The sequence below is a fragment of the Halichoerus grypus genome, chromosome X, assembly GCF_964656455.1.
Source record: "Halichoerus grypus chromosome X, mHalGry1.hap1.1, whole genome shotgun sequence".
Classification (NCBI taxonomy): domain Eukaryota; kingdom Metazoa; phylum Chordata; class Mammalia; order Carnivora; family Phocidae; genus Halichoerus; species Halichoerus grypus.
Window position 1 is genome coordinate 17,946,245 of NC_135727.1, and position 25,606 is coordinate 17,971,850.

The 25,606-nt window shown below is 40.9% G+C and overlaps 1 protein-coding gene across 1 annotated transcript in view; it reads left to right on the plus strand.

The window, feature by feature from the left end:
• Window positions 1-25,606, plus strand: part of GPC3 (glypican 3) — a 400,853-nt gene that overhangs the window by 186,343 nt on the left and 188,904 nt on the right. The window lies entirely within an intron of this gene.

Genomic DNA, 25,606 nt, shown 5'->3' on the forward strand with positions numbered 1-25,606 from the left:
GTGAAACTGACTAGCTGGAACTCACAATTAGCTCACGTCCAGGCTTCCCAGGCCACCAACAACTACCTGTCTTTCAGGCAGGGTAATCTTGGACACAAATTGTTTCTCTTAAATGTTATAAGACACAAAGGCACTTAAATTGAGGTGTGGCTGAACTCTCTCCTAGAAAAGCAGAATCTGTTATTAAAATAATTGTACAAACGCAAATATTAGACCACTAAAAAAAAAAAAAAAGCCTCCTTGGGGAGGGACAAGTAAGAAGAGGGATGCTCTGAAATAGTTGGGCAGTTTCAAAGTTTAATATAATTAAAACTATTTCTTAAGGCTAAAGAGAAATGAACTTTACTATTGAATAGTTAGGAAGCCATAAACTGCTTTCCTGGCCTCCAAGTAGCATTCTCTTCTTTTCTTTCCCACTTTGCCTAAGTCAGAAAAATGTAGTGCCTCTCCATAGCTTATAAGATCAAACCTCAACTCTGTGGCATGGTGTCTAGGTCCCTTCCCAGTCTGGCCCCAGCCTGCTTCCAGCCCTCCTCTTTCATATGGTCCCCGTAACCATCCCATTTTGTCTATCCACATGGCATTTATGGAAAGGCGCCATGCACAAGATGTTGCTAGGTGCGTTGTGATCTAACGCCATATTACTTCACTTTGGTGGGGGCTTTATTAGTTCACCATGCATCCTACGTGGGCCCCATTAAACAAAATTATGAGGTGCTGAGTGCTTGGGCTGGGGTTGTAGCAAAGGCCTGGGGATAAAGAGGGGACTAGGATGGAGTGGGAGAGGGAGGAAGATGGACCAGTGAATGAATTTGAAGAAACCCCAGCGAATAACAAAAATGATGGATGTGATCCACCTCCTGTTTTTGATTTTCAAAAATTTTCCAAATTCCTATGAACTCCCCTAAAGTCATGCAAGATGAAGTTGGCTAAGCACGCCATGATGTATTAACACCATGGAACATTGCTTAGTTAGATGGAAATGTGTCTATGAAATAGTGTTATTAGTAATAGCTAACACTGATTGCTTATTATATGCCAGGCACGGTGCTAAGCATTTCATATATATATATTTTTTATCATGTAACCCTCAGAACAACCTTCTGAGGTGAGCTACTATCATTATCCTGATTTTACAGGTAGAGAATCCAAAGTACAGAAAGATTAAGTGACTGACTCAAGGTCACACATCTAGCCAGGATTTGAAAGGATGGATTCTGGCTCCAGAGTTCATGCTTTCAACTACTCTGCTGCAGTTGTCTCAGTACATGAGAAAGAACATCAGAAAGTCTGTAAACCTAGCTACGCACGTATAGGTACATTGATAAAGACAATTTGCAGTGATACAAATGAATGGATTTAACGTTAAATTCATTCTTCCGTAAAGAAGCTTAAATGCCTAAGAGAAAGGAAAGAGTGAAAATAGTTTAGTGTCATGGAGGTCAAGGGAAAGCAATTTAGGAAGGAGGATATCCACAGTGTCAAATGTCAACTGAGTCAGTAATTAACTTAATAACTTGAAGCAAGCCATTCAGCCTCCTTTGTAATTGTTTCCTTGTCAGTAAAATTTGCTGTTGCCTTACAGCTATCTTTTGAAGATTAATGAGATAACATTAATAAAGTCCTTGTGGTTTCCTTCGATAATAGAGACTTTTTTCAAAATACCACGCACAGTTGCAGACCATTTCCTAAGGGGTAAAACTAAAGGCAGAATATATGTGCGTTTTCCGAGTCTTGTGCAGCCGGCTAAGATAGTTTATGTCTTTCAATTCTGGTTGAGTGGCAACATAACCTGAAATGCCTGGGTATTTGGAGGGAGAAAAAAGCAAGCAGGTTGCTCGTTTGGTGCCATGCAGGCAAATCAATTGATGGATTGACTAAAGTTTTCATTTTTCAGCATCCACGATGGCCAGTCAGCGCCCTTTGATTTCTCTTTCATTCGTTCACCCACACCTATTCATTTAGCAAATGTACATGGAGAGTCTCCTGTGTACCCAGAGCCTATCTAGGTGTTGGAGTAAGATGGTTGAGACGTGTAGGCTAGCCTCAGAGCACACTCATGCTGAGGAGGTGAATTTGTAAGTCTAGACCGTCACTACACCACAATGTGTACAATTCCGCATGGGCTTTACACACAATGTACTATGGGAATGCCCAGGAGAGAGACCAAGCTAGGAAGGCTGTTGATTCTTTGTCATCGAATTGGAAGTTTGTGTCATTGTTCTCTCTTTACAGGTGAACAAAATACGAATGGGTTGAAAAGCAGAGACAACAACTGAAATTTCTTAACCTTAGCAACTACACACACAGCACAGACTTCTAGTAACCTTTCTGATGGTTTTGTAGGCAACTGCCACGCAAGTGTTTCCATCTACGTTACATTTAGAGCTAGCGAAACTCATATCCAAATAGTCTTCATGTTCCCTCTGATCACATATATAATAAGGGCAGCGCCTTTTTCACGTTGTTATTATAACTCTTCAGAGCCCCACCTGCTATTTCTTGATTCATCCCCGGGCCCTATTTTGTTATTATATTCACACCAAGCTCTCAGGGGGGGCCGAGCCACCCCACATCAAGAAAACAACCTAGTATTCCCAGGTGACTGTGTCTTTCATGTCTTTGGTTGCTATATTTAACCAAGTTTGAAGTGACCTTTTATACTTTTACCAAGTGAGAGATCATGAGAATGCTGTCATAGGTTTTATGTCCATCTTGCTCTGGCTGAAAAGGACTCGATTATTATCTTAAATTCTCTGTCATTTGTATTATCTAAAAATCATACTGCTGTTTCAATTAATGTCAATGGCTAAGGGTCCATTACTTGTTTTGTTTCCAAAATATGTATCCGTAATGGAAAACATTATTTGTGTGAATTTGTGCCAGTGGTTGCATGTAATTTGTAGCTCAACAATAAGCAACTAAAGAGGGGGGCCATCTGAGGGGCTAGGACCTATTCGTTCTTTCTTCATGACAGCGTCTTTCCCATTTTGCTTTTGGCTCTTTGCCTTGCTTCGTGTAGTCTTCATAAACAAAGGGTACCAGGTAGTTCAGATAGCTCAAGTAATCATCCCAGTATAATTCTCTCATGCTCCAGCTCATTGCTGAAGCTCAGCAGGCCCTCCTGCTTTGGACCCATGTGAGTTTGGGGTGAGGGGAGAAATCATAAATCTGCAGCAGTTAATACGTGTCACCCTGAGATGGCAGCCTTCGGGAGTGTGCAGACCTTTTCAAAGGAGGGTTTTTGAGAGAGTTTAACAGATAGTCCACTGTGTTCTTCACAAAACAAGCTTTTTACTGCAAATGGACTTTATAACTAGCTCTTACACAAGATAGTTCCAAAGTACTTCTCCCAGCAGGAGAGAAAGTGCTGGAAAGTGCTATGATGAACGAACAAAAACCTGGGACTCGTGGGACCTGGCTTTCAGCTCCTGTTCTCTCAGTTTCCTCATCTGTGAAATGACAGGCTTTGATAATCAGCATGTCTAGGTCTAACTCTGAATCCGACATGCCTGGGGAGCTTGTTAAAATGTAGATTCTTGGGACCAGTGCCTAGAAACTCTGAATTTATAGGTCTGTGGTAGGGCCTAGGCATCTCTATGTTTAACAGGCATCCCAGGAGATCTTGATATCAGAGGTTTGCAGACCAGCAATGTCTAGAAGTCACTGAGATACAGGATTTCTAAGCTCCCTTTCAGGTTTAAACCTGTGTAATTCTAATATCAAAGATTTCTAATCTAGGCAATAGAGGCAAATAAGCAGAATTGATAAGAGGAAGCTTATATTCATATTTTCATGCCAGGCTTTTGTGTTCTGAACTCAGACTTCTGGGCATCAGGCCCAGCCAGAAGATGTCGGCAATGTTGTGGGTCCAGCAAGTATGTTGGAGTCAGGGTTCAGAATCCTACTCTGGGAAGGGAAAGTGAGCACTGTGAGGTCACCGTTTGGGGCAAGAATTTGGGTCCAAAGGCCTGGGGCAGGCAGTAAGGCATAGACAGGAGCCAAAGGCTGCCTTACAGGAATTGGCTGAGATTTGCAATTCAAGTAAGAAGCGGCTAAGGAGGGGTAGAGACTAACAGAGAAGTGGAGAAAGGTGAGTTGAGAATAAAAATAAGATCTTGGAATGAACTGATGGTCCGTGCATTAGTAAAGAGAGACTGTGACTGTCAAGTTTCTACAGCGATTTTTGAGGACACTCATCGGTATAAGAGGAGGAGAGCAGGTGCATGGGCCGTGATTGGAACAGAAATGTCTCTTAGGTCGGAAGGTATTAGAGATGCAGCTGGCCCAATATTCTCCTGACCTTTGGACCATCGGTGCAAGGGCTGAGGGGAATGATTCTAACTGGAAAGGGATAATAGCCAGACAGTGTGAGCAGAAGATGGAGGTGGATCTGAAGGAGCCCAGGACACCCGGCTCAAATGACCCAGAGAGATCTGATAATGTGCGATAATGAACAACAGTGAAGGGCTTCTGATATCTGTAGCTAAACATAAAGGAGATGCTCTTCACTTGATAGTTTTCCACACAGAGCAATGACCTGCATAGGTACGTTTTGCTCCTTCCATTAAAAGCCTAGAAGAATATAGGCTCATTCAGTTGATTGTCTTCAGTGCTATAGCAGTAGGACACTCTGTGGATCTAGGTGGGCCAAACGGTGCCTGAGAAGGGGTCTGTAAAGGGCCGAGGCTTGAGAAATGTTTTATGCCATCCCTGGGAAGACCAGTAGGGGGAGCCAATCATTTGGTTGATGCCCTATAATCTTCATCATGAGATTGCTTGAGACAGTGTTTTGACCAGAAATAGCTATGAATTTAGTTTATAATATCTCCTCAGTTTTCTGCCATATATATTATTAGAAAGATATATTTAGAGTAGATAAACTATAAAAATAACTCCATAATTACAACCCTGGAAGTTGAATGTATCACGGATTGAAAGGGCTTCTTTGATTTGACAGAAAAGATGCCTTTGACCACTGTTCACTGTGCTCACTTGTTGATATTTGCCATGCACACCACATTTTTTCCCTTCTGGGAGGCTTTTTATTTTCCATTAATTCTGTGGTCTTATCCTTTCCACAGATAACCTTTAAAAATAGTTCTGGGTGCACGTCTCTCTTTAAGCCCATAAGCCAACACCCCCTTTTAATTTTTTTTGTTTTGAAGTAAATATATACTAAATGTCATAGTTATCAGCTCTCATGAGTTAATGTCTACAATTTTCAGAAATGTTCAGAGGTGGCTACTTAATAGCTTACTTTTCTGTTGCCAAGGTATCTCTTTTTCAAAGCGGTGCTCCCAATTTTGCCAAAGTCACCCACGTAGTTAATCGTTTATATCCGCTCTTGTAATTTTCTTGTCAATATACAAATCCTTTTGCTTTGTCGGGGAAAGATTGTATAGTCATTGACCCCTGCACAATAACAATTTTTACAGTCTTTTATGTGGAAATAGATTTCTTTTGACAATTAAGAGCTGGGCAGGCTAGACAAAGTGCATTCTCTTGAGCTCCAATGCTAGCAAGATGGTCAGTCTTATCTGCCTGTTTGTTTATACCTGGAAATATGTAGTTGGGGCATGGAAGCTACTGAGCGGGGCCTCCCCAAGAACCTGAAGATATTAGAAATGAAATTGCCCCCTAAGAGTTAAGCTAGAATATCAGTAAGTCATGACTGAGTACAGAGCTACACAAATTCTCATTACAAAAGAGCAACGTAGTCACATATTTCTTTGTAGAATTTTGTAAAGCGTAAATGTAGGAAAAAGACAGGAAGCAAGTTGCCGAGGGTTAACTATTATTGGCAATAATTGGCAGGAATATGGGCGATTATTATTGTACTTCTTTGAACTTTGTTTTAAATTTCAAAAAGAGAGAGAGCAGGACTGAGACAGAGACAGACAGATTGAAGGGCTCTTAGGGAAAAAAGACCAGACAGTAGCCTGATTGACAGCATTAACACACTTGAAGAAAGAATGTGTCAATCAGGGAGTGGGGGCGGGGGTGGTGCCATTGGTCATGAAAGGGGATGAAAAGGAGACAGTCACAAAGATTGTAGCACTGATCAACCCCCCTCTGCCCAGGGGGAGAGACTCTCTTGTACAGCTCTGGACTAGGCACAGAGGCAATGTAGCGAAGCGGTTAATGAATGGGTTCCCATACCCGGACTGAGGAGGGTTCCTGTCTCTTGCCTACCACTCCCCAGCTTTATAACCTTGGGCAAGCGGCCACACCTTTCAAAACCTCACTCTCTGTCTGTAACGTGGGGATTTTCATGACGGTGCTTACCCCACAGGGCCTTTGTGAGAATACAAGGAGATATTTTACGTACTTAGCACAGTGCCTGGCACATAGTAATCCCTCCTTAAGTGTTAGCTATTGTTTTAATATGATATTGTAGTATCCTCTTTATAGAGATATATTTTAACATGATTCAACATTCAAATCTTATAACTTGAGTTGACATCAATTCCATGTTTATTAAGCAAGTTTTGGATTGTAATTTGGCTTCCCACATTGTCTACCAGTAGGGAGATTATGTGAGGATCTGTGCCTTCGTGACTTATGTTTGTCATTGTAAAGTGGTACACTGGCATTCAGCTTTGATTCAGAAGTCTTTGGAGGGTTTGAAAGTATGGATTCAATCAATCTGGGACATTGTCAAAATTGAGTTTGGATTCCCCCAAACCCTGGGCATTTTTTTTAATTTATTTATTTATTTTGGAGATTAGCCTCTGTGATCTCGGCCGATGTGAATCCACCCCTGAGCGAAATATATACTTGACTCTGAACCTCATGAGGTTTCCTCGAAGCCAGTCTTCCAGCATCCTCCAGCCAAACTAGCTCCTTCTGTTTCTATCAGAAATTCAACAGAATAAAATAAAAATTTCATGCTCTCTTTTGATGTTGTTTGAAGTATCAGTAATGGTGAATATGCCATTTCAAACTACCCTCCCCCTCCTTCTCCAAGGAAACACGCTAGGCTCCCACGTTGGGCACTGGAGAGAGATGCTGAAGAGTTCAGGCTTTGGAACCAGATAGACCTCACTTTGAATTCTAGCTGTGTGGCCGAGGGCAAGTTACGTCTGCTCTCTGAGCCTCAGTTTTCTCATCTATGAAATGGGAAGAAGAAGAAGAAGAAGAATACCCTATCTCAGAAGGTGGTTGTGGGAGTTAAATGAAGTAATAAATGTAAGGGGCATAGAATAGTGCCTGGTGCAAATGACTGTGCCGTGTGTCCAGATATTAGTTGTAACTGAGTCATTACAGAACCAGGCTGCTGACATCACGTTAACCAACGGTACTCCACCTGGGTTGTCAATATTGGCACTGGTTCCTGGGATGCTGTGGCATTCTTAAACTTTACTGAAAGAAAAGGGAGCACATAGCTTTATGGGGGGGATGGGCTATGATGATAAGATCAGCCAAATTGGGTGACATGGTTCCAGCTAGGTTGGGACCAATCACAGTGAGTGTGTTCATTGGGTCGCTTGTGGGCCGCGGACCTTTCTTGGTGTAGGTATGCACGGGCAGGACACACCAGCACCTATCTTTATGACCAATACTGATGTAGGTCTGCTCAGCTCAATTAACATTGTCATCTGGCCCACCTCATTTTGTGGAAACCAGTTGGCAAGCTCGGGTGTGAGTTGACTCCCCTAGCCCCTTCGGTTAAAAACAACGGACCGTATACCCTTGTGCTTTGACTCCAATGAGCATTGAGAAATGGCAGACAAACTTTTCTTTCGTTTTTTTTTCTTTTGACGGCAACATTCACTGAGCTCCCTTGGTGTTCTCTGAGAGGCACATGGAAAGGAGACTGAAAATTGAATACAGGAAGAGGAGGGGGACGCAGGGAAAAGAGGCGGGTTATAATTGGTCAGCATATGAGTTATTTATGGCTTGTTCTATAGTAAAGACTCCAACCCTGACGGTTCTGAAAAGCTTAAAGACCTAGCACAGGAATGGGGCAAGCTAATTATGAGCCGATCACAGGGACGATTTGAACATCGTTTATATCAATATTCCAATGAAGCGTTGACATCCATAGTTCCTTCCCTGCTTCCTGCCCAAAGAATTTAGAGCCAAAGGAAGAATAGAAAAGAATCCACTTCTCTAATTTGGGTTCAGTCATTCTGGGCCAGCGGCATTACCCTTAGTGACTTCCATCCATGGGCAGATTTGGGAAAATGACAAAATTGAATTTTAATTCATCTTTTTTTTTTTTTTTTTGGTGGCACATGTCTCAAACTGGAACAGTGACATTCTGAGGGGCTTCTCCTTTGTCTCTCTTTCTTTAAAGGGATAGAATTTTCAGTGATGTCAACTCCACTGTTCTAGACTCCACCAGCTGGAATTTATAGCTTGGCTGAGGCCGGTTAGATCAGTGGACGAGGACACAGTCGATTGTGCTGTCTCCCTTTGCCCAGAAATCGGGGCTGCCCCCAGGCCCGTACGCAGGGCCCCCAGGCATGTTTAAAGAAAGTGCTAAGCAACAGGGTAAGAAGGCCTCATTAGGGAAAGTGACTGTTACTTATATTTTAGCGATTTTCTTTAAAATGCCCAATCTCAAAATCAGCTTTTTCTAGGCACTTTGCTGAATTACAGCAATGGCCCATTTTAAAAATGCCCATTTAAAATAAGCTCTCTTGAATGTAACTCTGTGGCAGAGGTCCTCCTGGCAGAAGGCCACTTTAGACATCACATCACTCCAAGCATTATTTTAAAATAATGCCCAGGCCGTTTAGTAATTGAGGTGCTGTTTTCTTTGAACCCAGAAAATGTCAGCGTACTCAAAGCAGACAGAAATGGGGCTGGCCAGGCCAACAGCTGATTTTCCTTTCCCACAGATGTTGCCTTTATACGGATCAAACCTAGAGCATTTACACGGTCCCTTGTTCATTAATCTGGGTCCCGTGTCCTATCTTCCCTTGATTCACCCCCCGCTCTCCCACCCCATTCCCTCCCAGATTTAAATATTGAATTTGGGGGGAGTGAGAGATGGCACAGTTAAAAGGAAAGAAATCCACTGTGACCTACTCAGGGCAAAACTCCTGGAAGCTATGAGGAAGGTGAGGAGGATCCTGTGCTCTGTTTTCTCCCCTTATCAGGAATAGAAATGGAGCAGAGTAGCCAGGGCTGCTGGAGGTTTACCAAAGAGAGTTCTACAATCATGGGCTTGGGACTGCTGCATATAAGGGCTTGCGGTTCCTTAGAAGCTTGGGGACAAGTGGCAGCAAAATGCGTCCATGTCTCTGATGCTGCGAGTAACTGAGCTAGCACTGAGTGGCGGGCTTCTTGCTTTTAGCTCATGCTGCGGGGCTTTCATACATTGCAATAGGATGGCTGCTAGAGGTATTCAGCCGACACAGAATGGGAAGCTGAATCAGGCACTTATATCTGTGGGAATGCTGGCTTGTCCTTCTGCCCACACCCTCTTTTCTCCCAGGTTGTAATTTTAGGATTATTTCAATCACCGGCTCTCCATTTGGATAACTTCCTGTTAAGCCCATGCCCACATTTTGTTAAAATAATCATCTGTTCGCGATTGTTTGGAAGGTCAAATTCCATCAGGCCACCTCGTCCTTAGTCATTAGCGTCACATGTGATTGCTTTATAATACAATACAGACCGCCCTTGTGGCCCACAGTGTCACTCCTTTGTCACTCTTGAATGTGTGGCATTCGGCATTTGCTACAAGGAGCAAATGTGCTTTATGTAGTGATGTCTTAAGAAATGCCCATTTAAAAAAGTAAATCAATGAATTTTCAATAAAACAGATGTTTCTCTATCTCACTTCTCGGAATTTGCACTAGGGTTTTAGGCTCTTCAGATAGCTGCTGAAGCCCCCAGTCATTGCTACAGACCAGAATTCAGGCAGTAGCCAAGCCTCAAAATTTAGCTGGTTTGGTGCAAATAGCTACCAAGTAATAGTCCATCCAGGCCTAGAGAGATGAGATGGCTTGCCTCAGAGATTACACTGGTACTGTGGTATCTTTTCGACTGCATCTCACCATTCTAGATGTCAGTAGAATTGGTTCTTCATCTAAAAACCAAGGTGGAGTAGGGCACCTGGGTGGCTCGGTCAGTTGTGTCCGACTCTTGGTTTTGGCTCAGGTCATGATCTCAGGGTCGTGGGATCAAGCCCTACGCTGGGCTCCGCGCTCAGAGCGGAGTCTGCTTGAGATTCTCTCCCTCTCTCCCTTCCCCTCCGCCCCTCCCCTTGCTCGGACTTGTGTGCGTGTGCTCTCTCCCTAAAATAAATAAATAAATAAATAAATAAATAAATAAATAAATAAATAAATAACATCTTAAAAATCAAGGTGGAGAAGGAGGTGATGTGAGGTATGAAGGAGGAGAGAGATCACAGACAGTACTCAAGTATGTACATACTGTCTTTTTGGATACATGATAATAATTTTCTTCTTAAACCAAAGAAAGGCAATATCAGAAAGAGATTGTTGAACACCTGCTGGAAGAAGAAAGAAAAGCGCGATTCCTGAGACGGTCCATGGAGTCCCCTCTCCTGGAGGAAGAATTCTTTATTAGGTGCTCAGTAAATCGTGAAACACTTCCTCTTCTGCATGGAAACATTTTTGACTTGTTGAGAAGCATCCAGCATTTTTCAAACTCTCCAGCCGTCGAGTCATAACTGCAGATCCTAGCGGCTGCCCCACTACCTTGATGGCCCCGTAAGAACAGGGAGGGGAACGGAGGCCACCACGCCCAGCTTCCCCTGGGACATCTTCACAATAACACTGCCATCTTCCTACCAGCTGACTTGTTTCGTCAGTCTCAAAACAAGAGCTTCGCCCCTGCTCCCACCCAGTTCTTTCCCAGAGTCTCATACCAGACACAAACACACACGACTCCATCCTAAGGAGGAGGCAAAAGTCATTTTATGAAGTTTTTAGAATGTAAGAGCAGCGTGCCGAAAATAAGACATTCCTTCCTTTGGCAAGCTCAGGGGCAAGCCGCGTGGTTGACCCGTGCTGGTGGTCTACCCCTTGCCCACCTGCCCCTGACCTTGGCTGCAGTCACTGCTGCCACGCCTGGTAAGTGCACCCGCACAGCTCTCTCCCCCTGAGTTCATCGAGTCCCCTGGCCTTGGCCTTCCCTGGGTTTTCTTGTGCCGATGTCCCCTGCAGGAGACTGAGTCCTGACAGACGGCCAAGATCCTGGCCCCCGAGTCTTGTCTGTCGGTAGCACTTTGAAGGAACTATGGCTCAAGGGAGGGCCTGGCCTTTGCGAAAAGGCCAGCTTTTCAATTAAATACCATAGTTTTATGAATAGAGCTGAGAATCTGAGATTTGATACCCATATCAATAATCCCTAGGAAATGCACAGTATTGACTTTTTTCACTTATTTTCTTATAATTTCCATTCCACCATGGCTATAAGGCACTGCAGGGGGTGTGTTTCTAGGGAATTGCTGTTCTTGCTAAGCAGTTGGAATCGTTCAGGCTTTTGCTGTATTCCTCACATCTTACCCAGGTTATGGAGTTATTTTCCTGCAATGTCCGGTGAACCCAGTGCAGCCCAACAACTGAAATATTAAGGGTTTTTTTGTTTTTGTTTTTGTTTTTAGAGTTGAGCCAAAAAGAAAAGAAAGGGGGGGGGAAGCAAAGCTACCCATACCTTGAGGCATTATTGCATAGTGGTTTTTTTTTTTTTTTAAAGATTTATTTATTTATTTATTTGAGAGAGCGAGAATGAAAGAGAGAGAGAGAGAGCACATGAGAGGGGGGAGGGTCAGAGGGAGAAGCAGGCTCCCCGCTGAGCAGGGAGCCCGATGCAGGACTTGATCCCGGGACTCCAGGATCATGACCCGAGCCGAAGGCAGTCGCCCAACCAACTGAGCCACCCAGGCGCCCCGGTTGCAGAGTGTTTTAATGGGTAAGCTCTGGAGTCAGACTGTTTGCATGCAAATCTTGGCTTTTCTACCTACCCACAGTATAACCTTTGGCAAGTTGCTTGACCTCTCTGCCTCAGTTTTCATATCTGTAAAATGGAGACAATAGTATACCCCCCTCATAGGATGGTTCTGATCATACATGAATTAATTCACACAAAACACTCGAAATACTGCCTGGCAGGGATAAGTGCTCTGTGGATGTTAGTTCTTACTATACCTTAAGCCAATCTTATGTGCTATGCAATATTTTCCCTAGAAGGAAATGGATATGATAGGGAAAACATTGCACAGATAGGAGTCCTGTGTTGCTGCCACCAACTACCGCGTAGCTATATGCCTTAGAGTGGGTCTTAGCTTCAGCTACTTTATCTGTGAAGTTGGTATAATAATAATTCTCTGAACTACTGTTTGCACACATGCATGCATGTGCACACCCTCCACATACACTTGCATTGACTTCCAGTGATAGATAAGGAGGAGAATTAAATGAGAATACAACATTTTATTTTTTTATTTTTTTAAAAAGATTTTATTTATTTATTCTTGAGAGAGAGAGAGGCAGAGGCAGAGGGAGAAGCAGGCTCCCCGTGGAGCAGGGAGCCCGATGCGGGACTCGATCCCGGGACCCTGGGATCATGACCTGAGCCGAAGGCAGACGCTTAACCGACTGAGCCACCCAGGCGTCCCCGAGAATACATTTTAAACTCAGTATATATACTGAGGCTGTAACAGATTTTCAGAACAAGGTGTTTTATGCTTTTCAAAGGAAATAGGCCATCCAGTACTTTATCATAGCTGGTTATTGCAAGCCTCTAGGGCATGAGGACCATTTTGTTTGCATGTTTTATTCGCAGTCTGGCAGATAGTGTGCATTCAGTACATATTAAATGGAAAAAAAACTTAGTTTTATACAAGTGAAATCAATCTAATGATACAGCTGAGATGCCTCAGAAGTGGTCTTTAAATAGGTTTCTAGCAAGTGGTTAATATTATTGACTTCCCATAACATCAGGGGTCTGTAATAATTTAGGTCCCAAACAAATTGAAATTTGGTTTGGACAGACTTCTTAAGAGACTGTGTTATGGTTCAGCGGGAGAAGCAATACCTCAACCCTTTGGGGCTTGGGATCTCTTAGCCAAGATTTACCTTATCTTTCACAAGAGAGCAGACAGTCGTTGCATGGCTCTGTGTGTAAAAAGTGAAAAGAAAATTGTTAGAAAGAGTGCTCAGTGAGTACTTGTTGAGTATATGACCGAATAAGGCCTTGCGGAGGGTGGGGGGAGTGTGTAGAAATTCAAAGTCGACTCAGATCAGGGAATTCTCATTAGTTAGAGGAGGAAGGATGGGAAGGCATCTTCCAGTAACCATGGGGAAGAGGAATCTGGTGCTTTTGTAATCGCCGAAGCTTTGGCTGTGAAGCACTTGCAGAAGCACAAAGTGCCATGGAAATCCTTAATAACAGGTTACAGATGCAGTTCTTTCCATTAACAGTGGTTGCATAAACTACTGACAGTTGACCTTTCTTAGGGTACTCATTTAGTATCTTAAGTGGTTAAAGAAGGAAAGAAGAGCAACCAAGAGCAAGACTGGGTCAAAGGAACACATTAATTGTCCTGACAACACAAAAGACCCCCTAGTTCTTGTGCTCTTTCTTTTTAATATCTAAAGGTATACTGAAAAGAAATACGGGATTTTATTAGATAAAAGCACTAACAGAATGTTTGCACTGGAACCTTTAAATGAAGCCATTCCCTCTTTATGGAGCAGAATCTTGCATTCACTATGTCTTCAAAAGCCGATTTTTATTTTCCCAAGCCATGGTTAGGAATAGTAGGTGGTTCAGAGAAGAAACTCTTTAGCCTTGATGTATGGAATTATGGTCACACACTATAAAAAGAAAATTTCGTAAGTCGAGAAGACAGTAACCAGACCTAGAACGTCGCCGTGATTTTTTGGTCTAGCTAAGACATAAGCCATTCTTCTCATGACTGTTTGGAGTTATCCATGTCCGGTCCCCATAAACTCTTTGGAGAAGGACCTTTTTTAAAAAAAGAAAAGAAAAGAAAAGAAAAGATTTTAATCATGGAATGATTTGGTGAACCATGGGGGCTTTTTCGCTATTTGTCGTGGATTCTCAGAGTGACGGTAGGACTTCCCTTCCTTGGATACTACTGGGCTTTCTTTTGAAAGAGTGAACTGCAAGATCTAAGAATGCGACCCCAATGCCTCTTTTGGTAGGTGTTATTCCTTCACCATGGGAACCTTGGAGAAGTAAGAACATTTCCTAATCAACCAAGAGTTGGCTCATTTCAAGTGAAAGCCTGGGAGACAGCGAAGAATGAAAAAAGACTAAGGATCATGTCTTATAACAGAACTCATCAAGGTGATAGGGCAGGGTATGGTCCAGCATGAAAAATGCCAGCCCACACTATTCTCTTAAAAGGACCAGAGTTATTCAGGGCATGTTTCCAGTAAAATGAATTCCTGATCCCCAGTGAGTTCTGTAAGACAAACTATCTGGAGTTCCCCTACATTCTTCTGTTTCGCCACCTTCCTGATTTCCCAAGGGTGGCTTGTTCCTGAATCCAATGTGAAGACAGACATATGTCTTCTGAGCTGTGATGAAGCCAGCCTTATTAGTGCCTACCTAATTTTAAAGTTGTTATATACATTTGACCAAAATTTTTAAGATATGGCTGAAGGGTAAAAAGAGAAAAGATTTTGGAAGGACCATGCATGCACGTCCAACCTCGGGCCCTGACAACTGTGGGGAAGACAGTGCTGGGCTACTGATGCATCCCTGACAAGGGTCTGGCCATGCAGGAATACAAACGCTTCTATAGTTGCTACTCAAACTCGTGAGAATACATCATTGAAGTGATATTTTGGCTTGAGGTGTAGGTATAGCTCCTCTTTCTCTCCTTCTCCTTATTTATCTATCTACCTGTTTATTTACAACCTACCTTGTCCCCAAAAGAATTTAAAGTGCCCTACAAAAGGGCACATTAATAAGAGCAGGATACAATGCAACCAAAATACATAGGGATAAGTGGCACCAGGACTAAGGTTAGGAGACAGATGCATGACCTGAAGTTTATCATGCCTCGTAGAGGCGGGCCATAAATTTCGTCTGTATGTTCTAGCAACACATGTGAGGAGGGAAAAATGATCTGATGCATGAATCACAGTGTCCAAAAGGTTAAAACAAACTCGTTTTTCAGACAAGCTAGTGGCGGGTAAATGATAAGAACTAATTGGGTTGATGGAGGAGAGGTGTGGCCAACTGCAGAGCCATGTACTTTTTAGCAGTTAAGGGTATTAATTCCTGAGGATTCTTCCAATCAATCATTTTAATTGCCTTTCCTGGTCTGTGATAGCCTTTGGGGGAAAATCTATACGTACGTACGTATGTATGTATGTATATATTTTCTATCTATGAAATGATGTATGTAATAGCCCTTGAAAAATACATTACTTTCATTGTTTTCCCACTCATTTCTTTCCTTCTAATTGATGTACCTTGGTATTTAGAAGCCTCGCATGTGAAAGTTAAAAAGAAAGGCTCCATCCATTTACAGTCTGGTCATGGGGCTGCACAAATAGATGGCTTATACTTAATAGCAACTTATTTCTAAGCTTGGTCAATTCTGGTTAATGTGGAACATAAAATGCCAGGTAAATCCAGCAGAAGTTGGAGCAACCCTTTGAGTATCTTCTCTGTGAGCTATTCTAGAAAACATGGGGGCTTTTCTTACAGCCTAAACTTGCCATTTTTATGTGGCTGATTTTTTAAAAATTATTCAGTAGTCGAAAATAACATTGAAACGTGTTGCCTATTTGGATGTTTTGGTCCATTAACTTTTTCTGGTGGTTTTCCCGATTAAAATTACATTGATGCCATATGGCATCTATTGTATGCTAAAACTTCCTAACTCGTGAAAGGAATGTCAAAGCAGATCAAGGAAGAAGATAGAGTGAGTTAACACTTTCCAGTGATTTCTAGTCACTAGTTACATCAAGGACTAATTTCCAAGGTCCAGTTTTTCTCATTAAAAAATTAATATTTATATTTCAGAGCAGTTTTAGATTTAAACCAAAATCAGGCAGATAGTACAGAATTCTTGTTTGCTCCCTCTCCCCTGCACACAGTTTCTTCTGTTATTACCATTACTGGCATTAGTGGAGTACATTTGTTATAATTAATGAACCAGTACCAGTACATTATTAGCCAAAGTCCATAATTTACAGTAAGATGCACTCTTTGCGTTGCAAAGTTCTGTGAGTTTTAACAAATGTATTATGTCTTGTATCCTCCATTAGAATATCATACAGAACTATTTCACTCCCCTAAAAATTCCCATGCTTCACCTATTCACCCCTCTCCCCTTCTCTACCCCCAAGGCCCTGGCAACCGCTGATTTTTTTAGGGTCTCCATAGATTCCTCTTTTCCAGAATGGCAAATAGTTGGAATCAGAGTGTATAGCCTTTTAAGACTGGCTTCTTTCACTTAGAAACAGACATCTGAGGCTCCTTCCTGTCTCTTCATGGCTTGATTGCTCATTTCTTTTTATCAGTAAATAGTATTGCATTGTATGGATATACCACTTTTCGTTTATCCTGTTGAAGGATATCTTGCTTGCTTCCAGTTTGGGGCAATTATAAATAAAGCAGCTTTACACATTCATGTGCAGGTTTGGGTGTGATTGTGAGTTTTCAGCTACTCAACTTGGTAACTATCTAGAAGCACAAATGCTGGATCAAGTGGTAACAGTATGCTTAGTTTTATAAGCTGCCAAACTATCTTCCAAAATGGCGGTACTATTTGACAACAGCTGTGTTGCTCCGCGGGTTCGTCAGCATTTGGTATCATCAGTGTGATGAACTTTAGCCATTCTAATAGTTGTGTAGTGGTATCTCATTGCTGTCTTCATTTGTAATTCCCTAATGACACATGGCATTGAGCATATTTTCTCAGGCTTATTTGCCATCTGCAGATCTTTGGTGAGATATCAATCTACCCAGATCTTTGGGCCATTTTTAATTGGATTGTTTGTTTTCTTGTTGAATTTTAAGAGTTCTTTTTATATTTTGGATACAAGTCCTTTATCAGATATGTTTTGCAAATGTTTTCTCAGTCTGAGGCTTGTTTTCTTTTTCTCCTAACAGATTTTTCTCTTCATTCTCTTAACAGCACAGAACACATGTTTTTACTTTTAAAAAAGTCCAACTTACCAATTTTTTATTTCATGGATTGAACTTTTGATGTTGTATCTAAAACCTTATTGCTAAACCTGAAGTGATCAAGATCTTCTTGCATGTTATTTTCTAGAAATTTTATAGTTTTGCATTTTACATTTAGGTCTACAATCCATTTTGAATTAATTTTTATGAAAGATATAAGGTCTATATCTAGATTTATTTCTTTGCATATGGGTATCCAATTGTTTCAGAACCAGTTGTTGAAAAGACTGTCCTTTTTCCACTGAGTTGCCTGTGTCCTTTCTGTGAGTCTTTTTTCGGGCTCTGTATTCTGTTCCATTGATCTGTTTCTTTATTCTTTTGCCAATACCATGCTGTCTTTATTACTGTAACTTTATAGGAGTTCTTGAAGTCAGATAGTGCTAGTCCTTCGATTTTGTTATTCTTTAGTGTCATGGTGGCTATTCTGGGTCTTTTGCCTTTCCATATAAACTTTAGTATTGATATCCACAATATAACTTGCAGGGATTTTGATTGGGATTCCATTGATCATGTTGGGAAGGATTGACTCCTTCATAATACTGAGTCTTTCTGTCTATAAACATGGAGGATCTCTCCGTTTGTTCTTATACATATTTTGTTAGAATTATACCGAAGCAGTGTTACATTTTTTGGGTGCTTATGTAAATGGTATAGTGTTTTCAATTTGAAATACCAGTTAATTATTGTTGATATATAGAAAAAAAAAGGGCTTTTGTATATTAACTTTGTATCCTACAACCTTACTTTAATCACTTATTGGTTCACAGAGAATTTTTTGTCAATTCTTTGGGATTTTTCTACATAGACAGTCATGTCATTTGTGAGCAAAAACAGTTTATTTCTTCCTTCCCAATCTGTATGCCTTTTATTTCCTTGTCTTGTTGCATTAGCTAGGACTTTAAGTACAATGTTGAATAAGAGTGCTGAGAGAGACATCCTTGCCTTGTTCCTGATCTTACGGGCAAAGCCTCTAGTTTCTCGCCATTAAGTACAATGTTAGCTATAATTTTTTGTGGGTATACTTTATCAAGTGGAGAAAGTCCCCGTCTCTTTCTCATTTGCTGATGGCTTTTATCATAAATGGTGTTTGATTTTGGCAAATGTTTTTTCTGGACCTATTGATATGATCTTATGATTTTTCTTTTTTAGCCTGTTGATATGATGGATTACATTAATTGATTTTTTAATGTTAAGCCAGACTTGCATATCTGAAATAAATCCCACTTGGTCATGGTGTATGATTCTTTTTATACATTGCTGAATTTGATTTGCTAATATTTTGTTGTAGATTTTTACATTTATGTTCATGAATGATATTGGTCTATAGCTTTTCTTTCTTGAACTGTCTTTATCTGGTTTTGGTATTGGGGTAATGATGGCCTCATAGAATGAGTTAAGAAGTGTTCTCTCTGCTTCTGTTTTCTGGAAGGCATTGTAGAGAATTAGTATCCTTTCTTCCTTATATGTTTTGTAGAGTTCACCTGTGAAACCATCTGGACCTGGTGCTTTCCTTTTGGAAGGTTGTTACTTATTCACTCTCTTTAATAAATACAGGCCAATTTAGATTATCAATTTCTCATTGTGTAAGTTTTGGTAGTTTTGTCTTTCAAGGAATCGATGCATTTCATCAATTTTATCAAGATTATAGCCATAGAGGGACGCCTGGGTGCCTCAGTCGTTAAGCGTCTGCCTTTGGCTCAGGTCATGATCCCAGGGTCCTGGGATCAAGCCCCGCATCGGGCTCCCTGCTCAGCGGGAAGCCTGCTTCTCCCTCTCCCACTCCCCCTGCTTGTGTTCCCTCTCTCGCTGTGTCTCTCTCTGTCAAATAAATAAATAAAATCTTTAAAAAAAATAATAAAGTGATTAGTGATGTAATTGGATTAGTATCCACCATGTTTGTAACTGCTTTCTATTCATTGCACTTATTCTTTGTTATGGATGCTTTTAACTTTTCTCTCTGCCTTCTCTGGTTTTAACTGAACATTCTTTACGATTCCATTTTTTTCTCCTCTCTTAGCATATCAATTATACGTCTTTTTGAAAAATTTTAGTGGTTTCCATAAAGTTTGCAATATACATTCTAAAACTATTTTAATCCACTTTCAAATAACACTATATTGTTTCACTGGTAGTACAGGTACCTTATAACAGATTATTCCTAATTTCTCTCTCCTGTTCCATCCACGTCCTATAATCACCAAATACATTGTTGCTATTATTGCTTTGAACAGTTATCTATTAGATCAGTTTTTTAAAAAGAAAAATAAAATATTTTATTTTACTTTTATTTATTCCTTCTCTGATGCTCTTCCTTTCTTTATGTAGACCCAATTTTCTGACCTATGTGATTTTCCTGAGAAATTACTTTTAACATTTTATGCAAGGCAGGTCTACTATGTCAAATTTTTTCTATTTTTGTTTGAGAAGGTCTTTATTTTTCCTTCCCTTTTCCATAAAAATTTTGCTGGAAACAGAATTCTACATTGGTCAGGTTTTTTTCTTTCAACACTAAATATTTCACTTCCCTCTCTTTTTTGAGAGAGTGAGAGAGCGAGCAAGGTGGGGGAGGGCAGAAGGAGAGAGAGAGAGAGAGAGAGAGAGAATCTTAAGCAGGCTTCATGCCCAGTGCACAGCCTGATGTGGGGCTCAATCTCATGACCCTGAGATCATGATCTGAGCTGAAATCAAGAGTCAGACACTTGACCAACTGAGCCACCCAGGCATCCCACTTCCCTCTCTTTGCTTGCATGGTTTCTGATGAGATGTTCGATATAATTCTTATGCTTGTTCCTCTATAAGTGAGATGACTTTTTCGTCCTCTGACTTCTTAGAAGATTTTCTCTTTCTCTTTGGTTTTCTGCAGTTTGACTATGATATACCTAGCAGTTGGTATTTTGATATTCAACCTGCTTATTAATCTCTAAGCTTCCTGGGCCTTTGGATGGTGTCTATCATGAATTTTGTGAAATTTTTGGCCATTATTACCTCAAATATCTCTTCTGCACTGTCCTCTCTTCCTTCTCTTTCTGGAATTGCAATGACACATATTCTACACCTTTTGAATTTGTCTCACGGTTCTTAGGTATTCTTTCCTGTTTTTTTTTTTTTTTCTTGCCCCATTTTGGTTTGGGAGCTTTCCACTGACATTTCTTTAAGCTCACTGATTCATTTGTTTGTGTTTTTGATTTCTAACATTTCCTTTTTATATTTCTGTTATTTTCCATCGTTGTATTTATGTAAATACCCAATCTGTTCTTGTATGTTGTTCACTTATTTCATTATGGCTCTTAACATGTTGATAATAGTTATTTTAAATTCCCTGTCTGATATTTCCAAAATCTGTGCCATATCTGATTATGGTTCTGATAATTGCTTTTTCTCTTCAAACTGTTTTTCTTACCTTTTAGCATGGCTTATGATTGTTGAAAGTAAGGCATGATATAGGGTAATAGGAACTAAGGTAATTACACTTTTAGTGTGAATTTTTATGGAACTGGGCTATTTAATGTTTGCTGTAGCTATACATGCCAGAAGCTTTAGTTTTCTATAGTTCCCTTGTTTTATTTTTTTTCTCATCAATTGTTTTTGGGTTTCCCTAATAACTCCTTCTTAAATAGGGTCTTTGTCTTTCTGGTGGTAAATTGTAAGAGGAGTAGTAGTGGTCTGTAATCTTATGATTAATCTTAGGCTTTCAGTGAGTCTAAGTTCTTGGGCTGTGACCTTCAGAAGGTTTTCTCAGCTTTTGTTTTCTCCCTTAAGATAGAACTAGAGAGCTAGAGGGGGCTAGACTTGTCTAATTGCCCGTCTACCAGGTATATTAGGCTTTGGTAAAGTTGTGTTCTTTGGAGAACAGGTATTTGTTATGGAGAATGCTCATGGTGTATTCCTAAATTATTATTTTTCCCCTCCCCCTGCCTGAAAAACAAGGAGACTTTTCTTAGATCTTCACCAGGAGAACTCTGTATGTTTCCTGGAGGTAAGTTCATGGAGGTATGGGGGGCTCATAATACTGGGGGCCCAGGAGCTTTGAGGTCTCAAGCTAGTCCACATTTAGCCTCTGTCAATTTGTCAAAGTTGCCCTTGAAGTGTTCCTACTAGTTTATGGCTCTAGTGGCTTCTGCTCCAGGTAAGCTGATCATATCTGTGATTCTCTGTGTTTGCCTATCTTCCCATATTTCTGAGTGGCAGTTTGCCCTGTGACCTCAGTTCCTTGATGGGTCTAAGAAGAATTGTTGATTTTCAGTTTGTTCAGCTATTGTCTTGTTGTGGAGGATGGGAACAATGAATTCTAGGCTCTACATGTTGGAGCCAAAACCACAAGTCTCCCAATGTCCAGTTTTCAAAGGTGGTGGATATTGTAAGATTAGTAAGGGGCTTGGGGGAGACTGCCCTACATTCAAATTCAGGACCTTTAATTAGAGGTAGTACCTTGTACAAGTCATTTAACCTGTCTGGGCCTCAGTTTCCTCACCAGTCAAATAAAAAGAATTCCAAGTACATATGGCTACGTTAAAGTTAAATGAGAAGACATATATGAGCAAGCTTATCACAGATCCTGGCATGTATACTGCAGGTACCTCGCAAATGTTACTTTCCTTTTTCCATTAAAGTACCTGTGCTTGAAACCGAGGACCATTTTGAGTCCAGCTTATCACATGGCATGTATCCTAGGAATTTAAAGTTTTTATAAAGTATTTGCCATTCTTACAATGTGGGGAAAAGTGCTTTGAAAAAAGAACCTGCCTCTGTAAGGACTGCCCTATTCTTAAGGGCTTGAAGGGAATTCAGCTGTTCATTCATTCCTCTCTTCCAACTGCAAGTATAATCTCCTTCTTGAAAGTATGCAGCCTTCTACTGAGAAAGCCCATGAAAACACATTTCTTTCTTTTTTTTAAAAATATTTAATATTTTTTTGGGCGCCTGGGTGGCTCAGTTGGTTAAGCGACTGCCTTCGGCTCAGGTCATGATCCTGGAGTCCCTGGATCGAGTCCCGCATCGGGCTCCCTGCTCGGCAGGGAGTCTGCTTCTCCCTCTGACCCTCCCCCCTCTCATGTGCTCTCTCTCATTCTCTCTCTCTCAAATAAATAAATAAAATCTTTAAAAAAAAATAAATATTTAATATTTTTAAAAATTTTTATTGTTATGTTAATCACCATACATTACATCATTAGTTTTAGATGTAGTGTTCCATGATTCATTGTTTGTGCATAACACCCAGTGCTCCATGCAGAACGTGCCCTCTTTAATACCCATCACCAGGCTAACCCATCCTCCCCCCTCCTCCCCTCTAGAACCCTCAGTTTGTTTTTCAGAGTCCATCGTCTCTCATGGTTCATCTCCCCCTCCGATTCCCCCCCCTTCATTCTTCCCCTCCTGCTATCTTCTTCTTTTTTTTTCTTTCTTAACATATATTGCATTATTTGTTTCAGAGGTACAGATCTGTGATTCAACAGTCTTGCACAATTCACAGTGCTCACCATAGCACATACCCTCCCCAGTGTCTATCACCCAGCCACCCCATCCCTCCCACCCCACCCCCCACTCCAGCAACCCTCAGTTTGTTTCCTGAGATTAAAAATTCCTCATATCAGTGAGGTCATATGATACGTGTCTTTCTCTGATTGACTTATTTCGCTCAGCATAACACTCTCCAGTTCTATCCACATCGTTGCAAATGGCAAGATCTCATTCCTTTTGATGGCTGCATAATATTCCATTGTATATATACACCACATCTTCTTTATCCATTCATCTGTTGATGGACATCTTGGCTCTTTCCACAGTTTGGCTATTGTGAACATTGCTGCTATAAACATCAGGGTGCACGTACCCCTTCGGATCCCTACATTTGTATCTTTGGGGTAAATACCCAGTAGTGCAATTGCTGGGTCATATGGTAGCTCTATTTTCAACTTTTTGAGGAACCTCCATACTGTTTTCCAGAGTGGTTGCACCAGCTTGCATTCCCACCAACAGTGTAGGAGGGTTCCCCTTTCTCCGCATCCCTGCCAACATCTGTCGTTTCCTGACTTGTTAATTTTAGCCATTCTGACTGGTGTGAGGTGGTATCTCATTGAGGTTTTGATTTGGATTTCCCTGATGCTGAGCGATGTTGAGCACTTTTTCAGAAAACACATTTCTTTCTGTCTGAGTCTGAATACAGAAGCATTATTACCAAATACTAAAGACGGTCATTTTGCTACAGTGGTAGGCTATATGTCCAGAGGTTAGGAGGGTGGTTAGTAGAAGTTGTTGAATCACTTAAAGAGAGAGATAATAAATAGCCTGATTGCAAAATTCACTATCAAACCACATCTGGAGAATTGTGTCCCCTTTTGAGCACCATCATTTAAGGAGGATGTTGACAACACTAGAGTGTGTCCAAATAGTGGTGCCCAGGATAGTGATGGGGGCATCTACAAATTGAGAAACCTTGCTATATTGGGATGTATATTAACTCAGTTTATTAGCTCTATTTATCTGTGTCATTTATCTTTTTATATATTATAAAATATATTTTTTTGTTCAGTGCCAAATTTTTCTTTATAGCTCTGATTTTTACATTGTTCCAATTTTTCTTGGACATAACTCTTGACTCCTTTCCAGGAAAGACACAGAGGAAATCCTCCCCTAGCTTAAGTGTACATTATTATCTGACCCCGCCCCCCAAAAATCAATGGGCTGAACTTCCTTGTAGTAATTCTAGCCCTTGGCTTCATTTCATGAAACCTCCAGTTGCCAACCTCAAGCTGAGCATCACTTTTCACCTTGCGTTGTTTCCTATAAGTCCCCAAGGAGCCTTCGCTTGAGCAGTTATGGTTTGGTCTGTTGTCCTGGGATGTAGAAATAAGGGGGTTGGGCAAAACCCAGAGATGTGCTAAGTGGATTCCGAGCTGTGAAAGTTAGAGCAGGGAGCACATGTGCGCTTGAGGTTAGATGTGAACCGGAGCCCTTTCCCCCTGCCATCTGCATTGTTTTTATTCTTCCTGCAGAAGAGTTCATGATCTTTTGTAATTTTCTTTTTCTATTGATCCAGCAGTGCTAGTAACAGAAACTTAAAAAAAAAGGTTATGGCAGTACAGTCTATGGAATTTCACTGTCGTATATCTTGCACGTTAGAGAACACATGCACTGTGGGCTAGAGATGAAATTTGCCTTGTAGAGAATTCATTTTAGGGTAGCAGTCCTCCTTCCCTTACCTCATGCTGCCCCAAGGCAAAGGTGAAAGTACGACTCTGCTTTGTCGGTCTTTGGGCTGTAATTTCTCCTAATACATTTCTATCTGGAGAGGTGAAGCCAATGGGAAAATAATGAACTTTTAAAAGAACTTAACTTTCTACAAAGATTTTTGAGGATATGTGTGTTGGCTCTAGGGCTGAGGGCAGCTAGAGTGTAACCATTGCTGGGAGACACTAGTTTGAAGCTGACTACTTCTACTTTGCAGTTATGTGACCCTGTGAAAGTGCTTAAACTGTGCTGAGCATCAATTCCATCAACCATAAAATGGGGATCACAATATCAAATTCAGAAAATTGTTGTAAAATGTAGATATCGTAATATTCTTGGAAATGCTTTGTAAACACCAAACCATATAGCTCGTGAGTAATTTTAAGATGGGATGGTCTATCATTTATTTCCATCTACCCAGCACTTCTATACCCCTAGCACTTAGCACAGAGCCTAGTATATAATACATGATTGGTAGCTGAAATTAAAATGAATGAATAGTTTTAAATCTCCAAATTTCTGATGATTTTAAAGAATTCATTGACTGATCCTTTGTATTGGGCTGGATGATCTCTTGGCCTCATGGCCTCATTCAACCTTTAGATGCAAGGATTGAGACTAGAGTAGCATGAGGGGTTAGGAAGAAGTTGCCATAAAATAGATAACTTCTCCAGGAATTGCCTTATGTTCTAAACAAAATAGGACAAAACAAACAAATGACCATATAGCAGTTGATGGAAGTGAAGATTAACTTTCTTGAGTGGGCTTGGAAGCCCAGTAGAATTACACCAGCATCTGCTCACCATTGCTGGGCATGCCATAAGCCCAAGGGAAGAATCTAGCAAGCGTGTTCCACCATGTGAGGGATCTGGGGCAGATGGTGGTGGCACAACCTAGAGCTCACTTCTGCCACAGATGACTGCGATATTGGACTAAGTGATCCCAAGGAGCTGGTGGAGTACAGTCTCTTTAGTAGTCTTAAAGTAGTAATAATTTGATTTTTCAAGGCTCATGAATTGGCATCATTTAGATTACATCTGTCATGGACCTTTGCACTTTGGAAGGAAACGAAGTACTAAGTTCATTTTAAATGTCTCAGGATACTTGGTTATTTTTGTTTGTTGTTAAACTGTCTTATTTCTTGAAAAGCCTATCATTATGGTTGTTTTCCTTTCCCTCATATAAATGTGGAACTCTGATTATTTGGGATAATTTGTGTCTG